Here is a 7,366-nt window from a genome sequence, read left to right as displayed (position 1 = left end):
ACCTTTAAAGATCTGTCATTCCACCTTTAAAGATCTGTCATTCCACCTTTAAACGTCTGTCATTCCACCTTTAAAGGTCTGTCATTCCACCTTTAAAGATCTGTCATTCTACCTTTAAAGGTCTGTCATTCCACCTTTAAAGATCTGTCATTCCACCTTTAAGGATCTGTCATTCCACCTTTAAAGATGCCGTTTTGTCTTTACGAGTGATACACTTAATGACAGGAGCGTCTGGTGGTCTCTGGAGAACTAGATGTGGAGGCTCATCTTGCTCTGCTGGCAGGGGACCAGAGGAGGAGGGCTGGAGGTAGAGATCCAGTTTGTCAGTGTGTCTTTGTAGAGTTTCTGTGTGTGTGTAGCTCAGTTGGTAGAGCATGGCGCTTGTGACGCCAGGGTGGTGGGTTCGATTCCCGGGACCACCCATACGTAGAGTGTATGCACACATGACTGTAAGTCGCTTTGGATAAAAGCGTCTGCTAAATGGCATATATATATAAGAGTTGAGCAGAGTAGTGCACACAGAGAGTCAGTTAACTGACAACTGCAGCACCTGCTGCTCACTCAACTGGCTCTAAGTCAACACCCATGGAAATGCATTCACACATGCACACACATACCCAAACACACACACTTGTGAACAGAGAGAGCAGGACAAGAGTGGCAGGTAGGAGGAAGTGTGTGTGTGTGTGTGTGTGGTCTGCAGTTTGCTCTTTGCTCTGTGGGCTATTAAGGTAGGCTGTCAGCAGGTATTGTGCTGGTGCACCAACCGGAACACTCCCGCCCTCCGCCCAGTGAACGATTGTGTGTACACACACCACTAGACATGCAGTATTAGGATAATCCGCTAGCCAATGGGTTTGTTTTGCAGCAGGAGCAGTCTGGAGTGGGAGGGAGGAGACTAAGGGTACTGTGCTGTCTTTGAAGAAAGGACAGGAGAGGAGGAAAGGGAGGAGAAAGCGTGGGGAGAGGGAGGTACTGTTGTGTCTGTGGCTTGTATGCTGGTGCTAAATCTGACTTCTGCTTGCTGGGTGTGAAACATGCGCTGTGAGGCCGGGGCTCTAGCTGTGGCCCTACTCTGCTCTGGTCTGCTCTGTGTGGAGACTCCACATGTCTTAACATGTCTTCTCTTTCCCTACCTTCCTCAAAACACTAACCCTAGCCCAAGTATTATCTCTTTCCCTACCTTCCTCAAAACACTAACCCTAGTCCGGGTATTATCTCTTTCCCTACCTTCCTCAAAACACTAACCCTAGTCCGGGTATTATCTCTTTCCCTACCTTCCTCAAAACACTAACCCTAGTCCGGGTATTATCTCTTTCCCTACCTTCCTCAAAACACTAACCCTAGTCCAAGTATTATCTCTTTCCCTACCTTCCTCAAAACACTAACCCTAGTCCAAGTATTATCTCTTTCCCTACCTTCCTCAAAACACTAACCCTAGCCCAAGTATTATCTCTTTCCCTACCTTCCTCAAAACACTAACCCTAGTCCGGGTATTATCTCTTTCCCTACCTTCCTCAAAACACTAACCCTAGTCCGGGTATTATCTCTTTCCCTACCTTCCTCAAAACACTAACCCTAGTCCAAGTATTATCTCTTTCCCTACCTTCCTCAAAACACTAACCCTAGCCCAAGTATTATCTCTTTCCCTACCTTCCTCAAAACACTAACCCTAGTCCGGGTATTATCTCTTTCCCTACCTTCCTCAAAACACTAACCCTAGTCCGGGTATTATCTCTTTCCCTACCTTCCTCAAAACACTAACCCTAGCCCAAAAACACTAACCCTAGCCGTATTATCCACCTTCCTCAAAACACTCTTTCCCTACCTTCCTCAAAACACTAACCCTAGTCCAAGTATTATCTCTTTCCCTACCTTCCTCAAAACACTAACCCTAGCCCGGGTATTATCTCTTTCCCTACCTTCCTCAAAACACTAACCCTAGTCCGGGTATTATCTCTTTCCCTACCTTCCTCAAAACACTAACCCTAGTCCAAGTATTATCTCTTTCCCTACCTTCCTCAAAACACTAACCCTAGCCCGGGTATTATCTCTTTCCCTACCTTCCTCAAAACACTAACCCTAGTCCGGGTATTATCTCTTTCCCTACCTTCCTCAAAACACTAACCCTAGTCCGGGTATTATCTCTTTCCCTACCTTCCTCAAAACACCCTAACCTTTCCCTAGTTCCAAAACACTAACCCTAGTATATATCTCTTTCCCTACCTTCCTCAAAACACTAACCCTAGTCCGGGTATTATCTCTTTCCCTACCTTCCTCAAAACACGGGTATTATATTGACCATGACTGTTATTGCCCTACCTTCCTCATTGGCACACACACACACGCACACACACACACACACACACGCACACGCACACACACACACACACACACACACACACACACACACACACACACACACACACACACACACACACACACACACACCCATTTAGTACTGTAGATATGTGGTAGTGGTGGAGTAGGGGCCTGAGGGCACACTGTGTGTTGTGAAATCTGTGAATATATTGTAATGTTTTTAAAATGGTATAAACTGCCTTAATTTTGCTCGACCCCAGAAAGAGTAGCTGCTGCTTTGGCAGAATCTAATGGGGATCCACAATAAATACAAAACACTAACCCTAGCGCAGGTTTTATATTGACCATAACTGTTATTGTCATTTACAGTGAAGGAAGATGAGATGAGACTAGTGAAGCAGGACAGAGCATATGGAACAGCTGACTGGGCTACAGTAAAGGACAGCACATAGAACAATGGTCTGAAGCAGGTCATTGTCATGGTTGTTAGTGGAACTGACAGCTTTTTAACTGCTTTGCAGATATGAAACAAACAGACAATCATAATATCAGAAAAAAAATATCAAATTCCCAGTTTATGCTACAAAATCAGGTTTTAAAATAGGTTATATTTGAATCCCCAAAAAAATTGTTGGCAGAATATGTATGGGTTTTCTTCTGGTGAAGGAGAGTCAGACCAAAATGCGGCGTGGCTATTGCGATCCATGTTTAATGAAACAAAGTAAACACGAATCAAATACAAAAACAATAAACGTACCACAAAAACCGAAACAGCCTAATACTGGTGCAAAGTAACACAGAGACAGTAACAAGGACAATCACCCACAAAACCCAACACCAAACAGGCTACCTAAATATGGTTCCCAATCAGAGACAATGACGAACACCTGCCTCTGATTGAGAACCATATCAGGCCAAACATAGAACTAGACAAACTAGACATGTAACATAGAATGCCCACTCAGCTCACACCCTGACCAACCAAAACATAGAAACATACAAGGCAAACTATGGTCAGGTTGTGACAGTACACCCCACCAAGGTGCGGACTCCGGCCGCAAAACCTGAACCTATTGGGGAGGATCTGGGCGGGCATCTGTCCGCGGTGGCGGCTCTGGTGCTGGACGTGGTCCCCACTTCACCATAGTTTTAGTCCCCCACCTTGTCCTCTTCCGTGGCCTCCGAACCACGGCGACCCTACTTAATAACCCCACTGAACAGAGGGGCAGCTCGGGGCAGAGGGGGTCCGGCAGCTCTGGGCAGAGGGGGTCTGGCGCCTCTGGGCAGAGGGGGTCCGTCGCCTCTGGGCAGAGGGGCTCCGGCGCCTCTGGGCAGAGGGGCTCCGGCAGCTCTGGGCAGAGGGGGTCCGGCGCCTCTGGGCAGAGGGGGTCTGGCTCCTCTGGGCAGAGGGGCTCCGACAGCTCTGGGCAGAGGGGCTCCGGCAGCGCTGGAGAGGAGGAAGGCTCTGGCAGCGCCGGAGAGGCGGGAGACTCCGGCAGTGCTGGAGAGGAGGAAGGCTCCGGCAGCGCTGGACAGACGGGTTCACCTGTACGGATGAGCCCGAGAGACAGCCTGGTGTGGGGAGCTGCCACCGGAGGGCTGGTGCGTGGAGGTGGTGACGGATAGACCGGACCGTGCAGGCGCACTGGAGCTCTTGAGCACCGAGCCTGCCCAACCTTACCCGGTTGAATGGTCTCGGTCGCCCTGCCAGTGCGGCGAGGTGGAATAACCCGCACTGGGCTACGCAAGCGAACCGGGGACACCGTGCGCAAGGCTGGTGCCATGTAAGCCGGCCCAAGGAGACGCACTGGAGACCAGCTGCGTAGAACCGGCTTCATAGCACTTGGCTCAATGCTCACTCTAGCCCGGACGATACGTGGAGCTGGAATGTACCGCACCGGGCTATGCACCCGCACTGGGAACACCGTGCGCTTCACAGCATAACACGGTGCCTGTCCGGTCTCTCTAGCGCCCCGGTAAGCACAGGGAGTTCGCGCAGGTCTCCTACCTGGCATAGCCATACTCCCTGTGAGGCCCCCCCCCAATACATTTTTGGGGCTGACTCTCGGGCTTCCGTCCGCGCCGCCGTGCTTGCTTCGCACTGCTCCATCGAATCCCAGGCGGGCTCCGGCACTCTCCCTGGGTCGACCGCCCACCTGTTTATCTCCTCCCAAGAAGAATAGTCCATACTCTTGCAGTTCAAACCGTCCTCCCATGTCCATTCCTCTTTGCGTTGCTGTTGCCCGTTACCACGCCGCTTGGTCCTGTTGTGGTGGGTGATTCTGTACGGGATTTCCTCCTCTTCTTCCGAAGAGGAGAGGCGAAAAGGATCAGAGGACCAATATGCGGCGTGGTAAGTGTCCATGGTTGATTTAATACATAACTGTACACATGAACACTACAAAACAATAAACATGGAAAACCTAAACCGTCCTATCTGGTGCAAAGACAGAGACAGTAACAAGGACAATCACCCACAAAACCCAACACCAAACAGGCTACCTAAATATGGTTCCCAATCAGAGACAATGACGAACACCTCTGATTGAGAACCATATCAGGCCAAACATAGAACTAGACAAACCAGACATGTAACATAAAATGCCCACTCAGCTCACACCCTGACCAACCAAAACATAGAAACATACAAAGCAAACTATGGTCAGGGTGTGGCAGAATAGATGGATGCAGTTCAATGCCTGACTAAAATACAGTGAATAAAAATATAACATGTAAAGTGTTGGTCCCATGTTTCATGAGCTGAAAATAAATAAATACAATTCCATAAAAAAGCTTTTTTCTTTCAAATTTTGTGAACAAATTTGTTTATAACCCTTTTAGTATGCATTTCTCCTTTGCCAAAATAATCCATCCACCTGACATGTGTGGCATATCAAGTCGCTGATTAAACAGCATGATTGTTAAACCTTGTGCTGAGGACAATAAAAGGCCACTCTAAAATGTGCAGTTTTGTCACACAACACAATGCCACAGATGGGGCAGATGGGACAATTGGCATGCTGACTGCAAGAATGTCCACCAGAGCTGTTGCCAGAGAATTGAATGTAATTTTTTCTACCATAAGCTGGCTCCGTTTTTTTAGAGAATTTAATAGAACGTCTAACTGGCCTCATAATCGCAGTGGTTGGATGCCTGTATGGCGTTGTGGGTGAGTGGTTTGCTGATGTCAACGTTGTAAACAGAGGGCCCCATGGTGACGGTGGGTTTATGATATGGGCAGGCATAAACTATGGACAACAACCACAATTGCATTTTATCGATGGCGATTTGAATGCACAGAGATACCATGATGAGATCCTGAGGCCCATTGTTGTGCTATTCATCCGTGGTCATCTCCTAATGTTTCAGTAAGGATCTGTACACAATTTCTGCAAGCTGAAAAGGTCCCAGTTATTCCATGGTCTGCATACTCACCAGACATGTCACCCATTGAGCATGTTTGGAGTGCTCTGGATGGGTGTGCACGACAGCATATTCCAGTTCCCGCCAATATCCAGCAACTTTCGCATAGCCATTCAATAGGAGTGGGACAACATTCCACAGGCCACAATCAACAGTCTGATCAACTCTATGCGAGGAAAGGTGTCATACTGCATGAGACAAATGGTGGTCATACCAGATACTGACTGGTTTTCTGATCCACGCCCCTACCTTTTTTATGTACAGTTGTGGCCAAATGTTTTGAGAATGACACAAATATTAATTTTCACAAAGTCTGCTGCCTCAGTTTGTATGATGGCAATTTGCACATACTCCAGAATGTTATGAAGAGTGATCAGATTAATTGCAAGTCCCTCTGTGCCATGCAAATTAACTGAATCCCTCAAAAACATTTCCACTGCATTTCATCCCTGCCACAAAAGGACCAGCTGACATCATGTCAGTGATTCTCTCGTTAACACAGGTGTGAGTGTTGATGAGGACAAGGCTGGAGATCACTCTGTCATGCTGATTGAGTTCGAATAACAGACTGGAAGCTTAAAAAGGAGGGTGCTTGGAATCATTGTTCTTCCTCTGTCAACCATGGTTACCTGCAAGGAAAGATGTGCCGTCATCATTGCTTTGCACAAAAAGGGCTTCACAGCCAAGGATATTTCTGCCAGTAAGATTGCCCTGTGTCATGCCAACAGTAAAGCATCCTCAGACCATTCATGTCTGGGGTTGCTTCTCAGCCAAGGGACTGGTCTCACTCACAATTTTGCCAGCATGATGGAGCAGCTTGCCATAAGGCAGAAGTGAGTAGCTCGGGGAACAAAACAACAATATTTTGGGTCCATGGCCAGGAAACTCCCCAGACCTTAGTCCCATTGAGATCTTGTGGTCAATCCTCAAGAAGCGGGTGGACAAATAAAACCCCACAAATTCTGACAAACTCCAAGCATTGATTATGCAAGAATGGGCTGCCATCAGTGTGTCAATATGTGGCCCAGAGGTTAATTGATAGCATGCCAGGGCGGATTGCAGAGGTCTTGAAAAAGAAGGGTCAACTCTACAAATATTGACTCTTTGCATCAACTTCATGTAATTGTCAATAAAAGCCTTTGACACCAATAAAATGCTTGTAATTATACTTCAGTATTCCATAGTAACATCTGACAAAAATATCTGAAGACACTGAAGCAGCAAACTTTGTGACAATGTATATTTGTGTCATTCTCCAAACCTTTGGAAACGACTGTATCTGTGACCAACAGATACATTATATTCCCAGTCATGGTACCAATTGTGCAAGTTCTCCCACTTAAAAAGATGAGAGAGGCCTGTAATTTTCATCATAGGTACATTTGAGAAAAACGAGAAATAAAATCCAGAAAATCACATTGTAGGATTTTTAATGAATTTATTTGCAAATTATGGTGGAAAATAAGTATTTGGTCCTCCACTCGTTACCTGTATTAATGGCACCTGTTTGAACTTGTTATCAGTATAAAAGACACCTGTCCACAACCTCAAACAGTCACACTCCAAACTCCACTATGGCCAAGACCAAAGAGCTGTCAAAGGACACCACAAACAAAATTGT

At 46.9% G+C, this 7,366-nt stretch overlaps 1 protein-coding gene and 1 long non-coding RNA gene across 26 annotated transcripts in view; one reads left to right on the top strand and one right to left on the bottom strand.

Annotated features, from left to right (window-relative positions):
* Positions 1–3,355, bottom strand: part of LOC127914311 (uncharacterized) — a 3,519-nt gene extending 164 nt beyond the window's left edge. For 4 of the 24 annotated variants that reach the window (XR_008087984.1, XR_008087981.1, XR_008087982.1 and 1 more), the window contains exons 1-3: positions 2,227–3,355; positions 1,829–2,157; positions 179–1,747 (exon numbers count right to left, since the gene is read on the bottom strand). This is a non-coding gene — a long non-coding RNA (uncharacterized LOC127914311). Of the gene's footprint in view, positions 1,748–1,828; positions 2,158–2,226 lie in introns of all 24 variants that reach the window. The other 20 variants (XR_008087979.1, XR_008087992.1, XR_008087986.1 and 17 more) reach the window with 20 other exon arrangements.
* LOC118364594 (E3 ubiquitin-protein ligase znrf2-like) overlaps positions 1–7,366 on the top strand; it is a 99,251-nt gene that overhangs the window by 8,426 nt on the left and 83,459 nt on the right. The window lies entirely within an intron of this gene.

Source organism: Oncorhynchus keta, chromosome 31, assembly GCF_023373465.1.
Source record: "Oncorhynchus keta strain PuntledgeMale-10-30-2019 chromosome 31, Oket_V2, whole genome shotgun sequence".
NCBI classification, from domain to species: Eukaryota; Metazoa; Chordata; class Actinopteri; order Salmoniformes; family Salmonidae; genus Oncorhynchus; species Oncorhynchus keta.
The sequence above is the reverse complement of the archived record's forward strand: the minus strand, read 5'-3'. Positions and strand labels throughout refer to the sequence as shown.